The 26718-nt window shown below is 44.1% G+C and overlaps 1 protein-coding gene across 3 annotated transcripts in view; it reads left to right on the forward strand.

Moving 5' to 3' along the window:
• Positions 1–21762: 21762 nt before the first annotated feature.
• The window catches only part of NT5C2 (5'-nucleotidase, cytosolic II), a 96131-nt gene continuing 91175 nt past the window's right edge, over positions 21763–26718 (forward strand). Inside the window, exon 1 of one of the 3 annotated variants that reach the window (XM_024555670.4) lies at positions 21763–21864. The gene's annotated coding sequence lies outside the window, so the exon portion shown is untranslated. The remainder of the gene's footprint in view (positions 21865–26718) is intronic. The other 2 variants (XM_024555671.4, XM_071221157.1) reach the window with 2 other exon arrangements.

Below are 26718 nucleotides of genomic sequence, written 5' to 3' on the forward strand. Positions count from 1 at the left end.
GTGAGCTCAATAAAGACCATAGATAATTCCTTTTTGAATCCCCAGGGCAGAAAGAAAGCATGTTTGCTGAGTGAATGAATGAAGACCAGGCCTCAGTCTAACTCAGAAAGGTAGATTTACTACATTTAGTAGCTGACAGAGCCCGGGTTTATGGTGAGGGTTTTGCTTCACAGTTTCAGTCTGTTAACTTGGTCTAAATGTTTGGACTACCCTTGAAGAAGCTATGGGTTTATATTTTGACAACCAGTATTTAGATTAGCCATGAGTTAAGACTTAGAAATGTTTTTCCAAATCCCAAAATGTGGCTCTGTCAGGCCAAGGAACTGCTTGCTCTTGATCTGTTTGAATCAACCAGGAAGGAATCTAGTCTTTTTTTTTTTTTTTGTCCACTCAGATCTGTTCCAGAGGATCATCCATCTCATAGTTCTTGACCTTTTAAACCTAGTGAGATAACTGCCACCCCCACCCCAGCCAGACACACCCTGGACCTTGTCATGACTGATTCAGCTCAGAAATGCTAACATACCAGCCTCTGGCTAGAATTTCCTAGCCTTCAGCCTGCCTACTTCTTCCACTCCCCATTTCCCTGCCCTCTGACATCATGGCTTGCTGGGTCTCTTTTGTAAGCCCCAGCCCATGAGTGGCCTCCTTTCTTCTTCCCCTTTCACAGGGAGATGCTCCTCCTCCTGTCTGAGGCGGTCCCTCACCTGGGCACTGGACTCCACCTCTCCTAAACCCTGGGCACTCTGCACCATCAGCATCTCCTTTTCCTACTCCTCCAGTCTTTCCTCTGGCTCTTTCCCTCCCACACATAAACGCTGTCTGGTTTCTCTCACCTTTATGGCTTCCTTCCTCCATCTATCAGCCAATTGAGGCTCTGGGACCAATGGAGAGATGCCAAGTCCTTTGCCCATTTTTGAATGAGATTGTTTGTCTTTTTGTTGTCAACTTGTAGGCGTTCTTTCTGTAGTCCCGATGGCAGCCCTTTATCAGATATGATGTGCAAATATTTTCTGCCATTCCACAGGTTGCCCTTTTACTCCGATAGTGTGCTTTCATGCATAAAAGTTTTTAATTTTTATGTAGTCCATTCTATCTGTCTCTTCTATTGTTTGTGCTTTTGGTGTCCTACTTTCCAATAAGCTTTCAAACACAGAAATTTATAACCTTTCGCCCTCCCGGTGTTAATCCCCTGATGGTTCCTTTTTCAAAGTCCTTAATGATCTAGCCTCTGTACTTCTTCAGTCTCACCTCTTGCTAATAACTCCACCCCAATATACTTACCAAGGCATTCTGAGTTACCACATAGCTCTGAGCACTCACCGTGTTCTCTGACATCACCATGTCTCCGCACTTGCTAGTCCCACTTCCTCACCCTTTTTGCTTTTCACTAAACCTTTCATTCACCTCTCTCTCTCTTTTTCTTTCAAACAGAGGTAGAGAAACATTGATGTGTGGGAGCTACATCAATCAGTTGCCTCTCACACACCCTAAACTAGGGACCTGGCCCGCAACCCAGGCATGTCCCCTGACCAGGAGTCAACCTGGCGACCCTTCAGTTTTCAGGCTGGCACTCAATCCACTGAGCCACACCAGCCAGGATTCATTCGTCTCTTAAGACTTCTTCAAGTACCTTCTCCTCTGGGAAGACTTTTTTTGCTTTTCCTGGAGTTAGATGCCTTCTTTGGTCTTCCATTGTTTAGTTTTACTGTAACGCTTATTAGACTGTGTTTTAATTCTTTCCCGTTTCCTGTCCCTCCAAGCGGACTACAGATTCCTTAAAGGCAGGGACCCTATCCCTATCGTGTCATCTGCATGCTGCTCAAACTTGGTTAAACAGTTGAACTGGGATCTCGGCCACTGGTTAGGTGCTTTGACCTTGAGCAAACTAGTTAAATTCTGTGGGCCTCAGTTTTCTCATATGATTATTGTGATAATTAATTGAGATTAAGTTTTAAAAGTGCTTGGTGCTTACTTTAGCCCAGAGTAAATGCTTAATAAAAATAAGCTGTTATTATCATCAATTGGTTGAGTTGGTTTCTCAAACTCTAATCAGTTGTATGACTTCAGACAAAATTCTTAAACTCCTGGGGCCTCAGGTTTTCCTTCTGTAAAATGAGGTGTTTGTGTTGGATTATATTTAACAGTGGTTCTCAAACTAGGCTGCATGTTGCAATCATCTAGGGAGCTTTAAAACTACGGACATCTAACAGAGAATATTTTGATGGTTGCCAGATGGGAGGTGAACTGGGGAGATGGGTGAAAAAGGGGAAGGTATGAAGTGTACAGATTGCCAGTTATAAAAAGCCATGGGGATGTCAGGTGCAGCATAGGCCATACAGTCAATAGCACTGTAACAACTATGTATGGCGTTGGATGGGTACTACTAGACATGGGTGTGATCACTTCATAAATTATATGAATGTCTAATCATGATGTTATACCCCTGACATTAATATATTATATGTCAACTGTAAGTGGAAAATTTTTAAAAGTACTGATATCTAGGTCTATCTCCCAAGATTAGGCGTGAAGTCCAGCTGGGCATCGGTATTTTTTAAAAGCTCCCTTGGTGATTCTAATGTTCTGCCAGAATTGAGAACCTCCGTTCTAAAGTTTCTTCCAGATTTAACACACTGGACAGTTGAGCTGCCAGGATTCCCTGGAGGCTGGGGAATGGAATGTCTCCCATCAGTCTGCATTGTCATCTTTTGTCAGTTTAGCAGGAAGCATTATCAGATAGGCTCACTAAGCTAGGATTTCAAGAGTATTTATGGATTCCTGAATATTGAATCCTTAGCAGGGTCCACCATCCTGGAGAGACCTGGGGCACCTGAGAAATAGAAAATATTGTCTCTTCCCTACCCTCACTGCTCTAACCCAAGGCCTAGGAATCTATCCTGGAATGTTACACTGTGGACTCCTAGTCAGGCTAAAGGAGAGGGTGGAGGTATTGCCAGTGGAAACTGGGTCCTTGTGGTGTCACAAGAAAAGCATTTTGGGGACCACACATGGGAGGATGAGGTATGGCGGTAAGATTTATTGAAGCTGGAGCAAACACAAAGGACTGTCCCTGGTATAGCTCTGTACCACTGTGGAAGAAGTCCATCCAGCCTTGTCTTCATCAAGCCCAGAAGAAAGGCCAGGGTCCAGAAATTCTGCTCTATTGGTTTAGTCCATGCAGCCTCTGTTCCCAGCTGCGCTTTGGCTGGCACTGCATTGCTGTAACCCAGGCTCATGCTAAGAGCCTGTGCTTGGCGCCTGCGCTTGGAGTCCACATAGGTGCTGGGCCCTCATGGCTTCTATGGAGAGAAAACACGCGAGTGCATGAGTGCACAGATGAACACGTGTTACTGAGTGAGTGGATGAGTGAGCAAGAGAGAAAACTGCCTTTGTTAGGCTAATTATGTTGTCTCAGGCTTGGGAAGGACCAGGTGCTCTTTGAAACTAACTAATCAATTTTCCAACCCTTCATGGGCTTGTGCTAGACCCTTCCCTTAAATAGTCTATTGCTTACATCTTTTGTGGTTCTATGTCCCTCATCCAATCTGATCCATTTCCCAGGCTAGGTACTTCCCCGTGTGGTCTCCATCTTGGCTCCTACCGCACTTGGCTCATGTCAGAAGGACCGTCCACTGTGCCTGTGCTGACCTGCCCTGCACCATCATGGCTTGTACTGTGCGTTTATCCAGCAGGAGAATTGCTCCCCCCATCCCTCTCAATCCCCTGGTACTGGGCCAGCAGTCCCCCAGGAAGATTCTTCCTGCTCACTCGAGGATGGCTCAGGGATGGCCTTGGGATTAAGTCCTAAGGGCAGAGGATGCTGGTGGTCTCCTGGAGAGTCTGTTGATGCTGAAACTTCTTAATGAAGCAGGCTTAATGTCCTATTCAACTTCCTAGTAAATCAGGCTTAATATCTGGTTCCCTTTGCTCCCTTCCTTTATTAAAAACTAGCTGACTATGCTAACAGAGGGAAGGATCCTTGGTATAAACTTGGGGAAATTTGGGACTAGGAGGAGGTAGTGGCTGAGAGTCACAGATAATCATTTATTTACAGTATTTTAACACCATATCCACAGCCATTACTTATTTGATTTCCAAAGCAACCTTGAGAAGTGCAGAGCAGGAACTGCCTCCATTTTGCAGAAGGGAAAAACAAGCCACTGACTAGTTGAGGACCAAACCAGAAATTACACAGTGGCTTAGCAGCAGGGTCGGCACGATAGCCTCTGTGCCCTGACTCCCCCTCCTGGTCTTTCTCACTGTGTCTGGAAAGAAAAACTCTGCATACTAAGTTTGAGATCATAGAAAACATATATGCCTATGTTGGCTTCCCTCCCTGGTTCCTGGCACAGAGCTGCTTAAACCCTTGTAATTCCTAGGCAATAAGAGTATCTTTTGTTCTAATGAGGTGACTCTGGGTGGGCTCCTTCCTGGATGAGGGTTGGTTATGAGAAAGACCAAGCCATGATAAGAAGTTTGGAAACTTCAATCCTGCTCCCCATTTTCTTAGGAAGGAAGAAGGGCTGGAAATAGAGTTAATGATCATAACTATGTGATAAAGTCTCCCTCCAAATCCAAAAAGTATGGAGTTCAGGGAGCTTCCAGATTGTTGGACACATCTACATACTGGGAGGAAGATGCACCTCCGCTCCATGGGGCCAGAAGCTCCTGTGCTCAGGATGCTTCCAGACCTTGCCCTGTACGACACAGTGGTTACTCTTCGTCTGGCTGCTCATCTGTATCCTTTAACAAACTGGTAAACATGTTCCCCTGAGTCCTGTGAGCTGTTCTAGCAAATAATTGAATCCAAGGAGTTGAAAACGGGAACCTCCAATTTGGCTACAAATTGGACAGAAGTTTTGGGTAACCTGGGGACCTACTCCCTGTGATTGGCATCTGAAGTGAGGGGCATTCTTGTGGGACCGAGCCTCTGATTTGTGGGTTCTGACACTCTCTCTAGGTAGATAGTGTCAGAATTGAGTTAAAGTATAAGATCCCTCACTGGAAACCCCCCACATATCACTCTGGTGCTAGAGTGTTGTGAGTGTGGCAGTAGTGTCAGAGGAAAGAAAGGCAGGAGGAGGACTAGAAAGCTTTTCTAAAACATCCAGGTGGCTCAGAGTCCTTCTTGTGTCCTTAAAATTGGAGCCGAGGTTCTAAATGGCTCCATCAGATGCAACAGGATCAACTACAATGATCCCTCCCAACTCCCGGGTGGTCTCTCCACCTCTGAACATAGCAGCGCTCTCTGAAGTCATTAACAGATGCCTTCGGTTTTGCAGAGTGGGAGGTGTTTAGTAGTGGCTTTGAGGCTTGCACGTCCAGAGAGGTGTTTAGTTAATGTACCTAGTGTGTCCAGGAACACTCAGAGGGCCATATAGAGCAATGTTAACCAAATGCTGGGTCATACATAGAATGGAAAAACCAGAAAAGGGAGTGGTTTTTTACTAAGCTCCATTTAACTTAAAGCTCTGTCCTTCATTCTGAGAACATGCCCTTCTTACTTTTTTGGTGTTAAAATTGCCTTTCGTGAAACATTAATGGTAGTAGATGGTAGTTTATTTTAACATCCTGAACTTCATGGTTAAAAGATGACCACCCTATGTGAATCCTCAAAATTGCTTTTGAAATGTTGCCGATCCAAAGAATCCCAACAACACTCACAATTTTGGAGGGCCACGTGCCTCAACTCCTCAGGGGTATGGGAGGCCGCAGAGAGAGCCTAACCTTGAGAGTGGTGGTAAAACATCGAACAGTAAAAGAATTAAAATGCCTGTAGCTGGGCTTTGCCACCTGTACGTTCATGTAGAAAGAAAAGTGCCATTGCCACTTTGGTGTTATTTAAGGAACATTGATATAGTGCTTACTAAATGCCTAGCTCCATCTCACATGCTGTAAAAATATGACCTCATTTAATGTTCATCAAACCTGTGAGGTAGCTGCTATTGCCTTCACCTTCATTTTAAAGATGAGGAAACTAAGACATGAGAGTATTGGAGAGACTTACCCAAGGTCACAGCTAGTTAGCAGCAGAACCTGAAGTTGAAGCCAGGGAGTCTGGTTCTGGAATCCATGCTCTTAATCCCTACACCGTGCTGTCTGGTTACAAGGAATTTCAGGCTTTCATGGCACGTAATGATCTATTTTCAGCCTCTGATTCCATAGACAGAAGCTGCCTATGAACTAAGCTGTCTGATCTGTATTGAGCGGCTGTCAATGAGCTCTTCTGAGCCCTTCCCACCACACTGCTGGGAGAATCAGAGCAGGCAGCTGGCCCTTGGCAGAGCCTGGCAAAACAACAGTGGCAAAAGCAATGAACTTTTGATAAGGTCAGCAAGCCCTGGTAGCGTGGAACCTGAGTCTGTGTAAAGGCCTTCTGAGAGGTACTGTGGAGCCTGCATTGATAGTTTTCAAACATTTTTTTAAAGCAATCAAACCCCTTTTCAAACATAGACATGTAGGCGGTTAACGCACACACACACACACCTCTATGTGGGATCCCTTCTTAAAACAGATCAAAGTGGAGGTGTGTTGACACAGAAGTGAGATCCAGCTGACGTCACTCTCTCACTCCTTATGCGCTATTGAGGAACACAAGTTGAAAACCATTGCTCCAGGCCAGAGTTTCCTGAAGCATGTCCTACAAATTATTAGTCTCATAAGATACCTATTAGGAAAAAAAAGCTTCATGGTCAAATGCATTTGGCAAAGTCTGGATGTTCTATCTTTGCTTTGAGATTTACAGTTACTTATTAGCAGATAAGGAGCCAGAAGTTCTGGAAGGGGGTGAAAGCACTGGTAATCCACAATTTCCCCTAAAAAATGGATGAATCGTGTTACATGTGCACAATGGAATACTATAGAGCAATGAAAACAGACAAATGATGGCCACATAGGGATGCGTCTTACAGATATAATGTTAGGTGAAAGAAGCCAGTCACAACACCATGTATACTGTGTAACTCCATTTATATAAAGTCCAAAAACAGGCAAACGCACACGTGCGCGGATTCACACGTCAGAATGGTCATTGTCCACGGGAGGTGAAGCAGAGCCTGGGAGGGAGCATGAGGTGAGTTTTGAAGCTCCTGGTTGTGTGTTATATCTTGATCTGGGCGGTAATCACATGGTGTGTTTACTTTGTGAAAATGACGTGTGTACTTTTGGCATGTATGTTCATATGTTATCCTTCATTTAAGAAAAAAATGGGAAAACGAACAAAGCACAGCAACACTGAAGAGACCAAAAAATAAATGTACATGAATTTGGCTCTTCAAAATATAATCTGTCCTTTAAAAAAATTTTTTTTTAAGATTCTGCAGGTTTTTGGAACCAGTTTACCGGGCTCAAAGACAAGACTCCTGGGAACCGGGAGGGCAGAAATCTGAAACGGGTTTCAGTGGGTTCAGATCAAGGGGTCACGGGCCCCGTGTCCCCGTGTTCCTCCTGAAAGCTCCAGGGGAGAGTCAGTTTCCTGGCCTTTTCCAGCTTCTAGAGTCTGCAGGTGTTCAGCTCGTGGCCCCCTTCCATTTGAATAGCTAGCAATGATCACCAAGACGTTCTCACCTCTCATCACCCTGTCACCGATTCTTGGCCTTCCCTCTTTCACATTTAAAGACCCTTGTGATTGTATTCAATCCACCTGGAAAATCCAGGATACTCTCCCTCTGTAAGGTCAACTGACTCGCAAACGTAATTCCATCTGCTACCTTAATTCGCTTTGCCGTGTCACTGTAACAGTCTCAGGTTCCAGGGATTAGGCCATTGTTCTGTTTACCACAGCTGCTAAGGAATTAGATGCAGATCCTAGTACTTAACCTCGTCTCTCTCCTAAATTTCTTTCAGATGGTATTGATCTGACCCCAAAATTCATTGAAAAGAACTCTTTTGGGTTTGCTGCAAGCAAAAATTAATACGCTGAACATATCTATCACTCAAATGAGAGAAGATTTATCTACTTCTAACTCAATAGGACACTCATTACAAGAGTTCCATAGATGCCGGGCCAGGGAGGACCTCAGCTTGCAGCAGGCTTGGAAAGCTGGCTGGGTCTTGGGGACTGCACCCTGTTCCTGCCAAGGAAATGCAGTCACTGAGGGCTGGTATCTGACATCTGAAGTGGAGCCAAGAAAAGGGATTAAGAGACTGGTGTTCTGAACTGTGAGGTGACGTGGGAGTTTCTAATCCCTGCTTCTGCAGCCATGAATCAGTTTCTTTGTTCGGGTTGATTGTAGTTTCTGCAGCATCAGAAGGCTATTGTTCTCAGTGGAACCTTGGGCTAGCAAACAAGGAAGAGACCCAAAAAGTCAGTTGTTGCCTGGGCAGCAGGCAGCAGGAAGTGGTACAGATCAGCTGCTGCCATGGCAACATTGATTACTGTCACAAGCAGGCAAGAGGTAGGTAGTTAGCATTGTCAGAGAACACATGGACCACCTGCATCAAAATTAGCTGGAAGTTTGTTTAAATTTCAAATTTTCAGGCCATGTGGCTAGAGACCAGGATAGGCTCTGAAATTTGCATTTTATATAGCTCCCCAGGCAACCCTTATTCCTGGTACATTTTGAGAACCACTGATTGAAGAAAATAATGCATTACTGTTACAAATCCCTATCAAACCCCTATTGTATATCCTTGGGTGAGGCCTCACCCCTGTGGTCTGAGAACCAGAGCCACTTTCTTGCTTACAAAGGCCCAATCTTAAAAAGACAAAGTGGATGTTCAATATCCTTGGGAAGGACTAGGGTGGGACCAAGCAGGGGTCAGCCTGAGCCAGCAGCCCTGGAGAGGATGGCTTAATTGCGGGACTAAGTTGCTGATACCACTGAGAAGTATTATTCTCTCTCTAGGGAGGTGCACTGCGCGAGAAAACCCCCAAGGATCCAGGCTCATGATGTTTCTGAGAATCATGGCCGTCGTGAGCCACTGTTGCTGATGAGAGTGTGTTCTTATCCCTTACATGAGTTAAGAACGAGCGCATTACTGGATGTATGAAATTCAAAGTGTTGTTTTTGTGTTTCTTTAACACGTACTTGTAACTCCAGTTCTGGGCAGATGTCTGGATTGCTAGCTGTGAAAACTCGTGACTGCCTGTGGAGGATCCCCTTCTCCCTGTCAAAGATCCACTTTTGCTCAGATCTCCCTTCCACCCCCCAGTGACAAAATATGATTAATCACTGTGTGTGCCTTGCTTGGCAATGATTATTGGTCCAGAGGTTCAATGTGTGTCCTAACTCATTCCAGGTACGTTGAAGGGAAGGACTTGGAGTTGGTGGCAGAGGAGAGATACTTCGGTCTTTTGTTGACATGAGCAGGGAAACCTGTAGCCATTCTACATGCACGAGGGGAAGCTCTTCTAGGATGAAGGCCGCACGGCAGGCAGCAGGGCACAGGGGCAAAATGTGTTCCTCATAGCAGTGTCAATTACTGAAACGGGTACCCTGGAGTCTACCATGCCTCTGGACTTTCTTTTTGTTTAAGCCTGATTTAACAGGTTTTCCTGTTACTTATGGTCATAAGTTTCCTAATGCCTACAGTCGCTGGTTTGCTTTGAACTCTCTGGTTTATGCATTTCATATGTGAAATGTAAAAAAGTAAAAAAGAGAAGAGAAATAGACTGTAAGCTGTAGACTTAACTGTACTTACCAAAGAATTGGCTTTCTGAACAGACAAGTAAATGCTCTTTCTCATTCTGACATTACTATGCCTTCGTGTTTGGTATGCGTGCTGCTTAACCCAAATGTGTGAAAAGTGGGCTGTAGTTCTGTTGGGGGGGCTGTTGGATCTGGTGTCACAGTGAAGAAGTGTTCCATTTTAAGTCCAATAACATCACTTGTTTAGATGGACATTTAGAGGCCAAGGTTGGAACAGCCGGTGACATATCAGATATACCTGGAAACAAATTGTGCTAGTGTCTTACTCAGGTTCCTGCCCCAAGAGACTGCTATTGAGTTCACAAGGTAGAGAACAGGGATATAAAAATTAGAGCCCTGGTGTGCCTCCTTAAAAAAATTAGTCAAACTTACAGCGTTGTAAAAGGCGTTAAAATAAAATCCACTCATGCCCTGCCCTGGCTGGTGTGGCTCAGTGGATTGACTGCTGGCCTGTGAACTGAAAGGTTGCCAATTCAATTCCCAGTCAAGGCATGTGCCTGGGTTGTGGGCCAGGTCCCTAGCTGGGAGTGTGCGAGAGGCGACTGATTAATGTATCTCTCACACATTGATGTCTCTCTTTTTCTCTCTCCCTTCCTTCCTCTCTCTCTAAAAATGAATAAATAAACACTTTGTGGGGGGGATTAAAATATTTTATTTATTTATTTTTAGAGAGAGGGGAAGGGAGGGAGAAAGAGAGAAACATCAATGTGTGATTGCCTCTCATGTGCCCCTCACCAGGGACCCGGCCTGCAACCCAGGCATGTGCCCCAACTGGGAATTGAACCTGTGACCCATTGGTTCACAGGTCATCGCTCAATCCACTGAGCCACACCAGCCAGGGCAAAAAAAATTTTTTCTAAATAATAAACCCCACTCAATCCCCCCCCACATTCATTTAGTTATTAATTTATTTTAAAATACATATTGAACGCCTAGTGTACCAGACCTTGGGCTAGGTGCTGTAGCCCCTCTCAGTAGATAAGACAGACACTATCCTTCCCCTCCTAGGGCTTACAACCTAATGAGAAGGCAACTATTAAAAATATGATCACACAAATACTTATTTAATTGCAGTTGTGTAAGTAGAGGGAAGGGAATGGAAGGTACAGGGCAGCAGGGCAGGCTAGAGGGCTTAGAGAAGGCCTCTGTGAGTAACATTCGAGCTAGGCCCACAGGAAGAATAGAGTTCCAAAGGTGAAAAAAGCTTTTTAGGCAGAGGAAACAGTACACGCAGGGGCATGGGGACCAGGAACTGAAACGTGGCAATTGGGAAGGAGCCCAGTGAACTTGGAGATAATGGTCCTGTTTATGTATTTGATTCCCTTTTTCAAAAGTTTTTTGAATTTTCTTACTGTGATAAAATATATGTAACATAAAATTTGCCATTTCAACCATTTTTCAAGTGTACAATTTAGTGGCAGTGCATTCAGTGTTTGCAACCATTCCCGCTGTCCATTTTCAAAACTGTTTTGTCATCCCAGGCAGAAGCTCTGTGCCCATTAAGCAATATCTCCTCATTCTTCCCTCCCTCCAACTTCCAGCAACCTCTAATCTACTTTCTGCCTCTGAGAATTTGCCTGTTCTAGATATTTCACATAAGTGGGATCATATATTTGTCCTCTTGTGTCTGGCTTATTTTATTTAGCATAATGTTTTCGAAGGTCATCTGTGAAGCAGGTACCTAGCAGGTACCAGAACTTCTCATTTTTATGACTGAATAATGTTGGGAACTGTCCCGCCTGGTTTCGGGAGCTATAACCCCACGGACAGGCGAAAAGGCCCCATAGCTAGGGGACCTTGGAACCATAAACCACTAAGGAGACAAAACTTATCCTCCTGGCAGGGGTGCAGCCTCTGCCTCCTTTACTTCATCCTGCCTGGCCTCTGGAGGACGGCTGGATAGTCAGTGACGGGTAAGATTCCTCAAGGAAGGAGCAACCTAAGACAGACACAGCTGCGAAGGGACCATCAGGGAAGGACTTAGGGGATTGTGGAGGAGGGACAAAAGACCCTCACCCCTTGGCTTTATCATAGCCTGAGTCCTCATTCTATCTGTAAAGAGTCTCCTAATCTCTTGGCTGCCTTGCTTCCCCCACCTGATTCAAGCCTGAAATAATGCCAAAGCGGGGTGCAGCCCTGTGCCAGAACCGGCAGATCCTGTCAGGGGGCAATCAGGCCTAGCAAAGAATGCATAAAGTCCTGTGAAAACTGCTTTGCTAAGATGCCCTCAATTTAAATGTTAAGGGTCCAAGCACAAATAAGTTTGTTTCCCAAGGTTTTACAGCTGATTGGTGTCTACCAGACCCTGACTCAGAAAGAACCCCCACAATCCCAGAAAAGTTATCTGTAAACCATACCTCCTTTCTTTGACATGCATCCCTATGCAAGCTAAACTCAATAAAAGCTCATTGAGAGAGAGACTTGACACCTTTCTCCTCTGAGAGACTGGTCAGCCTTTCCTCCCCAAGCAGATCATGTCTTGGTAGACTTATTCTCATCCACAGCGGCCGGGGGAGCTCTGCAGGTGGAGCCCCCCCAAAGAATAATATTTCAAATAATAATAACTGTGTGTGTGTATTTTGTTTTTCCATTCATGTATTTTTTTTTGGTTTTTAAAAAAATATATATTTATTGATTATGCTATTACAGTTGTCCCATTCCCCCCCTTCAGTCTACTCCTTCCTGCCCACCCCCTCCCTGCCACATTCCCCCCCTATAGTTCATGTCCATGGGTCATACTTATAAGTTCTTTGGCTTCTACATTTCCTATACTATTCTTACCCTCCCCCTGTCTATTTTATACCTACCATTTATGCTACTTATTCTCTGTACCTTTCCCCACTCTCTCCCCCTCCCACTCCCCTGTTGATAACCCTCCATGTGGTCTCCATTTCTGTGGCTCTGTTCCTGTTCTAGTTGTTTGCTTAGTTTGCTTTTGTTTTTGTTTTAGGTGTGGTTGTTAATAACTGTGAGTTTGCTGTCATTTTTACTGTTCATATTTTTTATCTTCTTTTTCTTAGATAAATCCCTTTAACATTTCATATAATAAGGGCTTGGTGATGATGAACTTCTTTAACTTGACCTTATCTGAGAAGCACTTTATCTTCCCTTCCATTCTAAATGACAGCTTTGCTGGATAGAGCAATCTTGGATGTAGGTCCTTGCCTTTCGTGACTTGGAATACTTCTTGCCAGCCCCTTCTGGCCTGTAAAGTCTCTTTGGAGAAATCAGCTGACAGTCTTATGGGAAGACCTTTGTAGGTAACTGTCTCCTTTTCTCTTGCTGCTTCTAAGATTCTCTTGTTTAATCTTGGCTAGTGTAATTATGATGTGCCTTGGTGTTTTCCTCCTTGGGTCCAGCTTCTTTGGGACTCTCTGAGCTTCCTGGACTTCCTGGAAGTCTATTTCCTTTGCCAGATTAGGGAAGTTCTCCTTCATTATCTGTTCAAATAAGTTTTCAATTTTTTGTTCTTCCTCTTCTCCTTCTGGCACCCCTATAATTCGGATGTTGGAACATTTCAAGATGTCCTGGAGATTCCTAAGCCTCTCCTCATTTTTCTGAATTCTTGTTTCTTCATTCTTTACTGGTTGGATGTTTCTTTCTTCCTTCTGGTCCACACCGTTGATTTGAGTCCCAGTTTCCTTCGCATCACTATTGGTTCCCTGTACATTTTCCTTTGTTTCTCTTAGCACAGCCTTCATTTTTTCATCTAATTTGCAACCAAATTCAACCAATTCTGTGAGCATCCTGATTACCAGTGTTTTGAACTATGCACCTGATAGATGGGCTATCTCTTTGTTGCTTAGTTGTATTATTTCTGGAGCTTTGATCTGTTCTTTCATTTGGGCCTTTTTTTTTTTTTTTTGTCTTGGCAGGCCTGTTACATAAAGGGGCAGAGCCTTAGGTGTTCACCAGGGTGGGGTAACGCTGGTTGCTGCACTGTGACACTGTACATGGGGGAGGGGCCTGCTCCACTCTCTGCTGGATTTCAGTCACTCCCTCCACTACCCACAATCAAATTGGGCCCCTCTGGTGCTGATTCCCAAGTGGGTGGGCCTGCACGCTCCAGGCCCCCGTGGGTCTCTCCAACGACCTCTCCTGTGAGGCTGGGAGTTTCTCCTGCTGCTGCCTCACCCCCATGGGTGTTTTCAATCAGAGGTTTGAGGCTTTATTTCCCCGCTCTGGAGCCCTGGGTTGCACGGTCTGCTTCGCTCCCCTGCCATTTCCTCCGGGTTTATCATGCGAGAATGTGGGGTCGCAGGGTCTGCTAGCTGTCGCACTGCCTGCCCCCACAGTCCGCCCTCTCTGGGTCTGCCAGCCACTGCCTTGCTGCAAGTCCTCTGCACCCCGGCTGCCTGTCTCCGCCCCTCCTGCTGGTCTGGATGAATGTTTCTTCATCTTCTTGGTTGTCGGGCTTTCAGGCAGTTCTATTTTCTGTCAGTTCTAGTTGTTTTTTGTTTTTAAATTGTTTTTGTCCTTCTTTTGGTTGTGCGAGGAGACACAGTTTATCTACCTACGCCTCCATCTTGGCCAGAAGCCCCGAAAACTCCATTCATGTATTGATGGACATTTGGGTTGCTTCCACCTTTTGGCTATTGTGAATAATGCTGCTATGATGGGATACAATTATCTGAGTCTGTGTTTTTAATTCTTTTGTATATACTACCCGGAAGTGCAATTGCTGGATCATATGGTGACTTTCTGCTTAGCCTATTTTTTTTTAAAATTATTTTTAGAAGGAGAGGAAGGGAGGGAGAAAGGAAAAAGAAACATCAATGTGCAAGAGAAACATCTGTCTCTTGCATGCCCCCAGCTGGGGACATGGCCTGCAACCCAGGCATGCACCCTGACTGGGAATTGAACCAGCAGTTTTTTGGTTTGCAGGCCAGTGCTCAGTCCCCTGAGCCACAACAGCCAGGGCTATATTTAGCTTTTTGAGTAACCACCAAACTGTTTTCTACAGAGGCTACACCATTTTACATTCCTACCAGCAATGCAAGAGGGGTCCCATTGCTCTACATCCTTGCCAACACTTACCTCTCTCTACTTTTTTGTTATTGTTATTACATCTATCATAGCAGGTAGGAAGTAGTATCTCTAAGTATCTGATTTTGACTCTACTGTCTTCTCAGGAATCCATCTCTCTTGGAACTCTGAAGCTCTTTGGGGTTATTAATCTGGCATACCTTCATGTTTTACCCCTCTCTAATTTCCAAAATAGGTGTTCAGCCACCCTGGGGTAAAGTGTAGCTGGGGAATCAATTGGGATCTCCAGTGTCTATCACCTGGTAGGTGTTTCATAAATAAAACAATTGTGGTAAGTGTTGCAGATCTCATCTCTCTCACTTTGTAAAAACTCAAGGGTGGTTTCCAACAGGCACCTAAGAAATTTGTGCTTGATTCAAATGAATTAATTTTCATGAAGGTATGAGGCAATTGATTGATTGGTTACATTCCATTCATTTAAAATGCAGATCTGATCCCTGCTCCTTCTCTGCTTTATGCCCTCAATTGCTCTCCGTGGCACTTAAGGTAAGGCTCCAGATCACATATATGGCCAACAATGCCCCGTGAGGTCCACTTGCTTCCTTCCAGGACTGTTTTTTGACCAGTTTCTCCCTTTCTCTCTGGGCTTCTGAACACTCCATAGATACACAAGGCTCATCCTAACTTTAGGGCCTTTGTACCTATTGGTCCCTATTTCAACAATTCCCCACTCCTTCAAGCCAACCCCTCTCCCTTTGTGCTTAAGTCCCACTCATCCTTCAGGTTTCAGCTGAAATGTAGTTCTTCAGGGAAATGTCTCCTGACCCTCTCCCTACTCCAAAATGTAACCCTCATAGCACCTTTTACTTTTATTACATAGCACTCACCCAAATGGTAGTAAAACAATTGTTTATTTATTTAAAGCCCCTCTTCCCAAGCAGAAACCTCCAGGAGGGCAGAAACTCATGTCTGATCAGTGTTAGGCACATGGTAGGAGCTCTATGTGTATTTTTGGAGAGACGTTGGTGCTCCTGAGTATATTATGTGTGTCCTCTCTCTCAGGATGAATTAGATATTTCTTATCTAGACCAAATGTTTTCAAATTATCTCCTCTCATACTGTCTGTACTGGCACTTACCACGGTAAGTGCAGACCCTATGCTATCAGAGAAAGAAGGAACTCCAAGCTGATTGGAAGGAACTCAGACCAAATGCTTTCTGGCAGAAAGGTTTCTGGGCAGCAGGAGGCTGTTCCTAGGCCCCAGGCCAGGGTGTTGAGCAATGTTTGCATTTCTCTGAGAGCTCCTGCCAAGAAGCAGAGATCTGATGAGTGACCTGTAAGTGCAGCTCCCATTCTGGGTGACGCAGAGTTTATGGTATTATGGGGGAAATGGTGTTGGTTAGAGGAAAGAGACAGCCACGCCGTGCTTGAGCAGGATGTTTGCTGAGAGGCCATCCAAGGCCACAGTAGGGTGGCTTCTCTTGCCAAGCACTGCCCAGGCACTTCAGGCAGTGTTAGGTTAGAGACCCCACGCAAGCTGCTTTCAGCTCCTCATTGCTTCCTCAGGCTCCCCAAACCTCTTTTAGAAGGCTGTTCACAGTTGCCACGGCTTCTTTTACTCTTCCAAGTCATGAAGCCAAATGTCCTACCCTTTTGCTTTTTTTTGCACTTTTAAAAATAAATTTTTGGTTATAAAAGCAATACATGAATACATTTATCTTCTAAAACAGCTGTCCCCAACCTTTTGGCACCAGGGACTGGTTTCCTGAAAGTGGTGGGTGTTAGTGTTAGATGTAGGGGTGGGGGTGGGGGTGGGGATGTCAGGAGGGGAGCTCAGGTGAGCTTCTAGCTCCTCTGCTGTGGAAGGGACTGGGGGGAGACAAGAGGTGGAGCTCAGACAAGAGGTGGAGCTCAGGCAAGAGCTTTGCTAGTGCCCCTGCCCGGGGTTGGGGACCCCTGTTCTAAAACATTACAACTATACCCTCTACATCCCTTGTTGCTGGGCCACAGCCCAGAGTCTCAGGGAGTGACCACATCAGCCAGGGCTAACATTTTATTTTAAAATAATTTAAATTTGCAGAACAGTTGTAAAGATAGTATAGAAAGTTTCGGTATACCCTTCAGCCTCTCCTAATGTTAACAGCTTATATAACCCTGGTTCAATGATCAAAACTAAGAAATTAACATTGGTACAAGTTTATTAACTAAACTATAGACTTTATTAGAACTTTACCAGTTTTTCGACTAATGTCTTCTCTTCTGTTCCAGGATCCATCCAGGGTCCCACGTTGCATTTAGTTGTCTTGTTTCCATAGTCCCCTCCAGTCTGTGACAGTTCTCAGTTTTTCCTTGGCTTTCCTTGACCTTACACTTTTGAAGAGTCCAGCTCAGGTATTTCGTAGAATATCCCTCAGTTTGGGTTTGTCTGATGAGTTTTCATGATTCGACTGAAGTTAGGCATTTTGGGGAAGAATTTTTGACAATATCAGTTATGTTCATACATCGTTTGCTATTTCATTCAATAATATGATTTTGAGATATTTCTATATTATCATATAGACCAGTCACTTCTTTTAAATTCTCTACACAATTCTATTATATGAGTATTCTACATTCTGTTTAGCCATTCCCCTACTGGTGGGCATTTAGGTTGATTCCAAATTTTCTTTATTTGCAATGTTATAGTAACTATCTTTGTACATAACTCCATGCTTCTCAAAACTCCATATCCACGTGGAGTTATGGTAGATAACTAGAAATAACATTGCTGAGACATGGATTTAATAGATGTCCAGTTGCCCTGTGCCAGTTTACATTCTTCTGACATCACGAAGCTTGAAAATTGTTGCCAATGACCATTTTAATTTCCATTTCCCTGGTTACTACTGATCTTAGGCATTGTTTTGTGTATTTACTTGTTAATTTGTACTTCCTTTTGGGTGAACTACCTATTTATATTCTTTGCACATTTTTCTAGTGGATTTTTTTCTTATTTATTTGTTAAAAAGTCCTTTATATGTTCCAGATACAAAACCTTTGTTTTATGTATTACAAATTTTTTTTTACTAGATGTTATCGCTTAACTTTGTTTCTCATTTTTTTGAGTTATTCCAATTCCCTGATATTTTAAATTGTTCTTTCAGATTTTCTGAAGCAAAGATCTTGATTATAAAAATAATATATGAGCTCTGTCCAGAAGGTACCCAGCCATGTACTATGAAAAAGAGACATTTATTGAAGAAGATACAAGATACAAGAGATAATTGTGCATAGGATAATGATGCCTCAGTCCCCTTCAAAGTAAGCACCTTGGGACTTCACACAGTTCTCCCAATTGCCATGAGCTGCCTCACTGTATTTTCCTGAATCTCACTGATGGTCTGAAATATCTTCCCTTTCAAAGGTGATTTTAGTTTTGAGAAAAGGCAGAAGTAGCAGGATGCCAAATCTGGGCTGAGTCACCTGGGTGATTTGATGTTTCTCAAAAAATCTCTGTGCAGGACATGATGCATGAACGGGCGTGTTGTCGTGATGAAGCTGCCAATCACCACTTGCCTGTAGCTGCGGCCTTCTAAATCATCCGAATAGTTCTGTGGAGGAATGTTCAAGCTTAACACAAAATTTGATGCAGGTTCGTGGTTTTACTTACGCAGGCATTTTGAATGTGATGGCCACATAATACACATGCTCACTCAATTGCGTCTACCGCCGCCACTGACTAGTTCAGTGAAGTCGTCACTGTTCACGCATGCACATTCCAGTCCACTCTCCTTGGCTGCCAGGTTACATCAGTGTTGTACAAACTGTTCTCATTATATCATCTGTGGCTGGACTTTTTCTGGACAGATCTTGTAAACAACATAGGCAATCTGGGAAATTATGGAAAAACATAAATAGAAACCACCTCAAGTCTTGTCACTGAAAGAAAATCACTATTCACCCAATTTCCTTCTAGTCTTGTGTATATGTGTGTGCACATGTACATTTTTTGCTCAGTTGAGACCACATTGTGCGCACACACACACACACACACAATTTGCACAGTGTCGTGGGCTTTAGACACAAACCCTGGCCATTTCCAAATGCACCTTGATTGTGATGGTTTTAGACTAATTTCCAACTTCAATTCCTTTTTTCCACATATCCTGAAAAATCTAATAGGTGAGAGGTCCAAGGCCTGTCCTCAGCTGACCTGAACTGAAGTTGGCTCAAAAATACAAGAGAGTGTAGACATGCTCCAACAGAGCACATATTAAAAATCTTGGAGGTTTTAGTTGACTGCAAGCTCAGTCAGTCAATAGCAGATGCCAAGAACTTTATTGTGTGAATGCAAAGCAGTGAGTCCTACGAAGAGAAAGTTACAGTCTTTCTTTGCTCTGATGGTGCCATACACTTTTGGTTCAGTTTTGGGTGACATACTCTCAAAGAGCCACAATCAGACTGAGTAGGTGCATGAGGAGTATGAGGATAAAGACCTTTAAAACCCAGTCAAAGGAGGAACAGTGGAAGGAGTGGGAGATACTGGTCTGGAGTAGAAGGTCAAGGGAGAGATTAGATCTGTTTTCTCTCTGAGGTTCCAAATGATAGGACTTGGGTCAGAGGGTGGAAGTTTCAGAAAAATTTTCAAACTGGTCAGAATTGCTGAGACCAAGGGTTGCATTGCTCTGGAAATAGTGGGCTTTCTGTCTTCTTGCAGATGCAAATTGGTGGTAGGTGGTGGGGAGGTCTGTCAACATTTCTTAAGTGCTATGTGCCAGGGTTGTGCTGAGGACCTTCCATTTTCTTTTTTGCTAATAATTAAAAAAAAATTTCAGCGCTGGCTGGTGTGGCTCAGTAGATTGTGCTAGCCTGAGAGCCAAGGGGTCGCTGGTTCGATTCCCAGTCAGGGCACATGCCTTGGTTGCGGGCCAGGTCCCCAGTGGGGGGGCGCGTGAGAGGCAACCACACATTGCTATTCCTCTCTTTCTCCCTTCCTCCCTTCCCCTCTCTCTAAAAATAATAAAATCTTTTTAAAAAATTTTCAATTACAGTTGACATACAATATTATCTTAGTTTCAGGTGTACAAATAGTGATTAGACATTTATATAACTTATGATCACTCTAACATGTCTACTACCCATCTGACACTGTACATAGTTATTAAGATATTGAATATATTCCCTATTCTGTACTTTTTATCCCTATCCTGTTTTTATAACTGGCAATTTGTACTTCTTAATCCCTTCGCCTTTTCACCTATTCCCCCCAATCCCTCTCCCATCTGTCAACCATCAAAACCTTTGTGTCTATGAATTTGTTTCTGTTTTGTTTGCTCATTTACTTATTTATTTTAGATTCTACATATGTGTGAAATCATACCATACATATGAGTGACAAATACCATACATATGGTATTTGTCTTTCTCTGTCTGACTTCACTTAGCATTATACCCTCTAGGCCCATCTATATCGTCACAAATGGCAAGATTTCATATTCTTTTTTATGGATGAGTAATATTCCACCGTGTGTATATGTACCACGTCTTTATCCATTTGTCTCTTCATAGACACTTAGGTTGCTTCCATATCTTGGCTATAGTAAATAGTATGGCAGTGAACGTAGTGGTACATATGTCTTTTCAAGTTTGTGTTTTGGGTTTTTTTGGATAAGTACCCAGAAGTGGGATTGTTGGGTCATGTGGTAATTCTATTTTTAATTTTTTGAGGAACCTCCATACTGTTTTCCATAGTGATTGCGCCAATTTACAATCTCACCAACAGTGCATGAGTGTTCCCTTTTCTCCACATCCTCACCTTATTTTATTTTTTTCCATCACCATTTATCCCCCCATACCCTCTTCCACCTCCACCTACCTCTGTCCCCCCAAAAATTGCCACACTGTTGTTTGTTGATTTATTGATGATAGCCATCCTGACATCCTGACAAGTGTGAGCTGATATCTCATTATGATTTTAATTTGCATTTCCCTGATGATTAGTGATGTTGTACCTGTATGATCAATTAATCTATGAGAAAGAAGGAAAGAATATACAATGGAGTAAAGACAGTCTCTTCAATACAAATGGAAAAGAATGAAACTGGACAACTTTCTTACACCATATACAAGAATATACTCAAAATGGATTGACTTAAATGTTAACACCTGAAACCATGGAACTCCTAGAAGAAAACATAAGCAGTAAACTCTCTGACATTGCTTTTAGCAATATTGGTTTGGATATGTCTCCTTGGGCAAGGGAAACAACAGAAAGACTAAACAAATGGGACTATATTAAACTAAAGAGTTTTTTGCACAGCAAAGGAAATCATCAACAGAACGAAAAGACAACCTACTGAATGAAAGAAGATATTCACCAATGATACATCCAACAAGGGGTTAGTATTCAAAACATATAAAGAACTCATACAACTTCAACACCAATAGAACCAAACAATTCGATTACAAAAATGAGCAGAGGACCTAAACAGGCATTTCTCCAATGAGGACATACAGATGGCCAACAGACGTATGGAAAAATACTCAACTTCCCTCTATTATTTCATTCTGCCAACACCCTATGACGTAGGTACCATTGTTATCTATGCCGATATTATAGATGAGAGAAATGGGTATTGTGAGGTCAAGTAACCCTCCCAATGTCAATTTGTTAGCAGTGGAACTTGGATTACAAACAGTTTTGACACACTCCAAAGGGGGTACTTCTGGTCATCATTGGGATTCAGGCCTGATATGGGGGTCTGGACCCGAGGGGCCTTGAAATCCGTGGGACTCCAAGACTCTGTGACTGGGAAAAATGATGCCTCCTCCCCCCACTAAGGGAAAGGCTCAGAGAGTAAGCCGAAGCGGGAGAAACTGGCGAGGTAGTCCGGCGCCCTGTCGAGGGACCCCTGGCAGAAGGCCTAGGGATGTAGACATAAAGGACATGTAAGGGTTGTCAGCGTGCGTCACCCCACAGCTCGCCAACTACCGCTGTGCTCTCGTTTGAAGAATCCCAGCCCGGTGCGAGTAACGGAGGCGCAGGACCTCATCGCCGCTTCTCTCGGGCGGCACCGCTAGGGAGCGTCGCTGAAGCCCTGTTCTGCGGCAGAGCCGGAGGTCGGAACAGCGCCCTCATCCCTGGCCGGTGGGCGGGGGGCGTGGCCAGGCGGCGGTGGTGAGGAGGGTGCGCACCCAGACGGCTGCGGCAGTTGCGCGCCAGGATTGCTGCTGTGCGGTGAGGGCGGTGAGTATAGCGGCTTCCTCGGGCTGCAGGGAGGGGAAGGAGGGGTCTAGCGAGCGAGTTTGGGAGGAAGGAGGGTAGCGAGGCCCAGCGTATTACTCGGGCCGGGGGGTGGGGGGGCAGCCTCCCAGCCCCCCACCCCGAGTCCCTGCGCCCCTCAGCCCCCTCTCTCTCACGCCCGAACCCCCTGTGGGCCCACGCGACCTCGCGCCCGCGTCTTCCCACGCTCCGCAGCCCCGGATCCCTGCGCAGCCCCTTCTTCCTTGCTGCGGCGACGCCCCCAGCCTCACGTCACGCTCGCGCCATTGTTTCTCCGCTCTGCTAGTTCGGACCCGCCTTCGCTCCGGATCGTGGCCCTTCGCCTCCTCTTAGCCAACCTTGCTGCGTTCTTTCCTGCCCCCGCCTGCCCCGGCAGTTTTCTCACGGTGGTGGCAGCCCCCATCCCGCGTCAGGGAGACACCCCTTTAGGTCTGCCTTTTTCTGGGCGACGCCGGGTGTCCTCCCATCCGCACCCGAGGCCAGCCTGTCCGCCCAGCTTACCCGGGCTTCCCACCCCTTGCCCGTTCCCGGTCCGCCCGAGAAGCTGTCGGGGGCTGTGGTAGGACGCAAGACTAACGGCTTTTTGCAAGAGCCACAAGAAGTTGATGGCCCGCGTGCCAGTTTTGTCCTTTGCAGCACTTCCTGGAAAGCTCACAGCGAATGGCAAGCCGCCATAAAAACGTACTTATTTCCAGATCGTTCCCGAGTCAGGGGTCATCTGTTCAGTGGCGGTCCATTTCTTTCCCTTTCCTGGGGACCTCTGAAACCGGACAGCCGAGAGTGAGATGCAGATTTGGGGCCCAAACCATGAGTAGTAAGCACATTTGGGGGGCTTGACTCCAGTAGGCCTCAAGCTGGTGTCAGATTTATCCCCGCGCCCCCCCCCCCCCAACCTCGTGCTTTCGGCTTTTGGGCCGTTGTGTTGGAGAGTTGTAAAGTACAGTGCTCTGCAATGACTGGTCACCATTTCGGGGCGCGCGCGTATACGTGCACGCGCGCGCCTGCGTGTCTTGGGGACAGGTTTTTTCATGACGTTTGTACACTGTTCATTTTGTCTCTCAAGGCAGCGGATGGAAACGCTGCTGGCTGTATTGTGAAAGAGAGAATGTTGAAACAGTGCCAATTATGTGGCGACTTCATGTTGTCCAGGTCTTTTAAATATTTACCACGACACTTCAACCATAATTAGATTTCTCTTGATGAAGACATCCAGGTCTCAAGAGGTTTAGTTAAAGAAGACACAGCTAGTTGGCAGTTAAAATCAACTCCATATGCCGGGCTGGTGGTAGCACACACAGGCTTTACTTCTGAAATGCATGTCTGTTGCAATGCAAGCCACTACATCTCAGCAGTATAGGTTGCTGTGTTACCCTCATTAATCCAGAACTTACACTTTTAGAGTTTAGTAATCATCTAGTCTGTAAAGTAAGAGGGCTGAAGGAGATGTTCTGCAAGGTTTCATTTAGTGCTAAGATCTGATTCCATTGTATGAAAATTTACAATCAGCTGCAACTTCCCAAAAGTTTATAATTGCAGACAGGTTTATATAGATGGTATTTACTTACGTTAACTGCAGGCCTTACTGTAGTGACATTAGGTGTATATGCCCAAGGAAAGCCAAGTTAAAGTGGAATGTTAGGAGGGATAATTTATTCATCTGTCTCTAAGTTATTTCTACTGTTTCATGGGGAAAGAAGGCACACAAAACATATTTTTAATGTGTCTTTTTGTTGCTTAACTCTCTTACCAGAAGTGTAATTCAATGAAATACTAAAAAACCCAGCTTTATCATATTTATAATTATGCTTTTTTCCAGTTCGAGATCCAGTGTCCTCGCTACCTCCCATCTTCCCAGCTTCTTCCCAGCTGCTGAAAAGCTAAATTGATTTTGAAATATGAAGTATTTCAAACATACAGAAAATAATGTAATGATCATCTAATTACAGACCCTCATATTTAGTTCATGCGTTTTTCCCCCATTTTCTAATTGTGCTCACTTTTCATTATACAGGGTCTGGCACACATAATGCCCCCTTTTTTATTACAAAATCATAAGCATGTAATGCTGTAATGTAACATTATCACACTAAAGCACACCATATGACATTCTAGATGAAATGTCCGAATTGCTGTCCATCTCGTGCGAGACATTCATGTCCCCTGCCAATCACACTCAAGCCTTACTTCTGCTGGACCCTGTATATTTTTTGAAGGGATCAAATTACAGATACAGTTGCAGCCAGTATGAATCTTTGCTATCTCATTCCCCTCACTCTGTCCTAGCGGTACACACTGTCATAGAATTCAGTAATTATTATTCCCATAACACGTATATGTCCACAAAAGTACATATCCTCTTGAATGGGATTCTTCAACTTGCTTTTTTGTTCAATATTTCTTAAAAATTACTAAATTTATTGGGGTGACATTGGTTAATAGGATCATACAGGTTTCAGGTGTACCTTCTTGTACACTAGATCTGTATATTCCACTGTGTGCCCACCACCTAAAGTCAAACCATCTTCTGTCACTGTGTATTAGGTCCTTCCCACTTCCCACCCTCTTCCCTTTGGCAACCACCGCATTGCTGTCTGTGTCCACAAGTTTCAGTTTTATATCCCACATGTGAGTGAAATCATATGGCTCTTAGCTACTTAATTTAGTATAATAATCTTTTTGTTTTGTTTTAAGGAATTTTTATTAAGCTCCTCAGCACCAGGCACGTGGAGAGGATCTGAGCACCCGTAGGTTCTGGGGGACTGTGCACTTTGGCGGGTTCCACCTCGCCTTTCTTGCTTTGGCAAAGCGTAGCATAATGTTCTTCAGGGCCATCATGTTAAGGTCCATCCAAGACAAATGGCAGTATTTTGTCTTTATTGGTAGTATTACATTGTGTATATGTATCACATCTTCTTTATCCAGTCCCCTATTGAAAGGCACTTGGGTTGTGTCCAGGTCTTGGTCACAGTGAGTAATGCTGCAGTGAACATAGGGGTGTATGTATCTTTGTGGATGCATATTTCCAAGTAGATACCCAGGAGAGATTGCCATGTCATATGGTAACTCTGTTCTTACTTTTTTGAGGAATCTCCAGACACTCTTCCACAGTGGCGGTACCAGTCTGCATTCCCACCAGCAGTGAATGAGGGTTCCCTTTTCTCCACAACCTCTCCAAACTTGTTATTTGTCTTGTTGATAACAACATTGGTTTTTGATATATATCCATGTTGATAGATGTATCTTTATGGACGTTTGGGTATTTCTGATTTTTTTTGCTATTTTTAACTGCTGTAAGAAACATTCTTGGATATGTCATCCTGTTTACATGTGTGAGAGAGAATTCTAAACCTAGGGAATTCTTAGGTATAGGGGTAAAAGGATCTTCAACTTTATTACATAATGCCAAATTATTTTCCAAAGTACTAAATACAAAATTTCCATTAGCAGATTGTGAGAGTTCCCATTTTGTAAAAAGGATTATTCATTTTTACAGAGAAGAGAAGGGAGGGAGAGAAACATCAATGTACGAGAGAAACATTGATCAGTTAACTCTCGAACCTGCCCCTGACCGGCCAGGGACTGAACCCGAAACCCAGGCATGTGCCCTGACCAAGAATTGAACTGGAGACCTTTTGTTTTGCAGGATGATGCCCAACCAACTGAACCACACCAGTCAGGCATGAGAGTTCCCATTTTGCCATATCCTTACAAACATTGATATTGTCAGACTTTTAATTTTAATTTTTTAAAAAGGTTTTATTTACCCTTAGAGTAGAAGGGAGGGAGAAAGAAAGGGAGAGAAAAACCAGTGTATGATTGCCTCTTGAGCACCCTCCACTGGGGACCTGGCATGCAACCCAGGCACATGCCCTGACTGGGAATCAAACCAGCGACACTTTGGTTCACAGGCTGGCACTCAGTCCACTGAGCCACACCAGCCAGGTCTGTCTGTAGCTGTCTTTATACTTTATACTAATCCTCTCTCAGTTATGGTGTTGCATATATCTTCTCACTGTATGGTTTCTCTTAATATTTTGTTGTGTAGAGGTTTTACATTTAAAAAATTTTTTTCTTATTTATTTTTTAGAGAGAGGGGAAGGAAGGGAGAAGAGAGGGAGACACACCTCTATATGTGAGAGAGACATCTCTTGGTTGCCTCTCACATGCCCCCCAACTGGGGACCTGTCCTGCAGCCTAGGCTTGTGCCCTGACTGGGAATCAAACTGGCGTCCTCTTGGGTCACTGGCCGGTGCTTAATCCACTGAGCCACACCAGCCAGGTCAGGTTTTACATTTTTACTTCAGCTTTTTATTTGAAAAATTTTAGTCCTACAGAAAACTGCAATAATACTTTAAGAATATACTTAGACACTTCACCTGGACTCACCAGTTGTTAACATTTTGCCACGTTTATCAATACTTTCATATTTACATTTTTTCCCTGAACCATATAAAAGTAAGTTGGAGATACCATGATACTTTACCCCCCAAAAGATTTAGTTGCATATTCTAAGAACAGTGATGTCCTATAGACTGCAGTACAATCACCACATTTAACATGGATGCATTATTATCTAATACCCAGTGCATATTGAAAATTTCTTAGTGGTCCCAGTAATGACCTTAACAGCTCTTCTTCAGCCCTACCCCTGGTCCAGGATCTAGCCATATGTCATGAATTGCATTTAGTTGTCATGTCCCTTTAGTTACTTTCAAGCCATAAAAACTCTCCAACTTTTTGTTTGCATAGTACTGGTATATTTGAAGAGTACAGGCCAGTTGTTTTGTAGAATGTCCCTCAATTTGGATTTGTGTGGTC

This window comes from Desmodus rotundus, chromosome 4 (assembly GCF_022682495.2).
Source record: "Desmodus rotundus isolate HL8 chromosome 4, HLdesRot8A.1, whole genome shotgun sequence".
Lineage (NCBI taxonomy): Eukaryota > Metazoa > Chordata > Mammalia > Chiroptera > Phyllostomidae > Desmodus > Desmodus rotundus.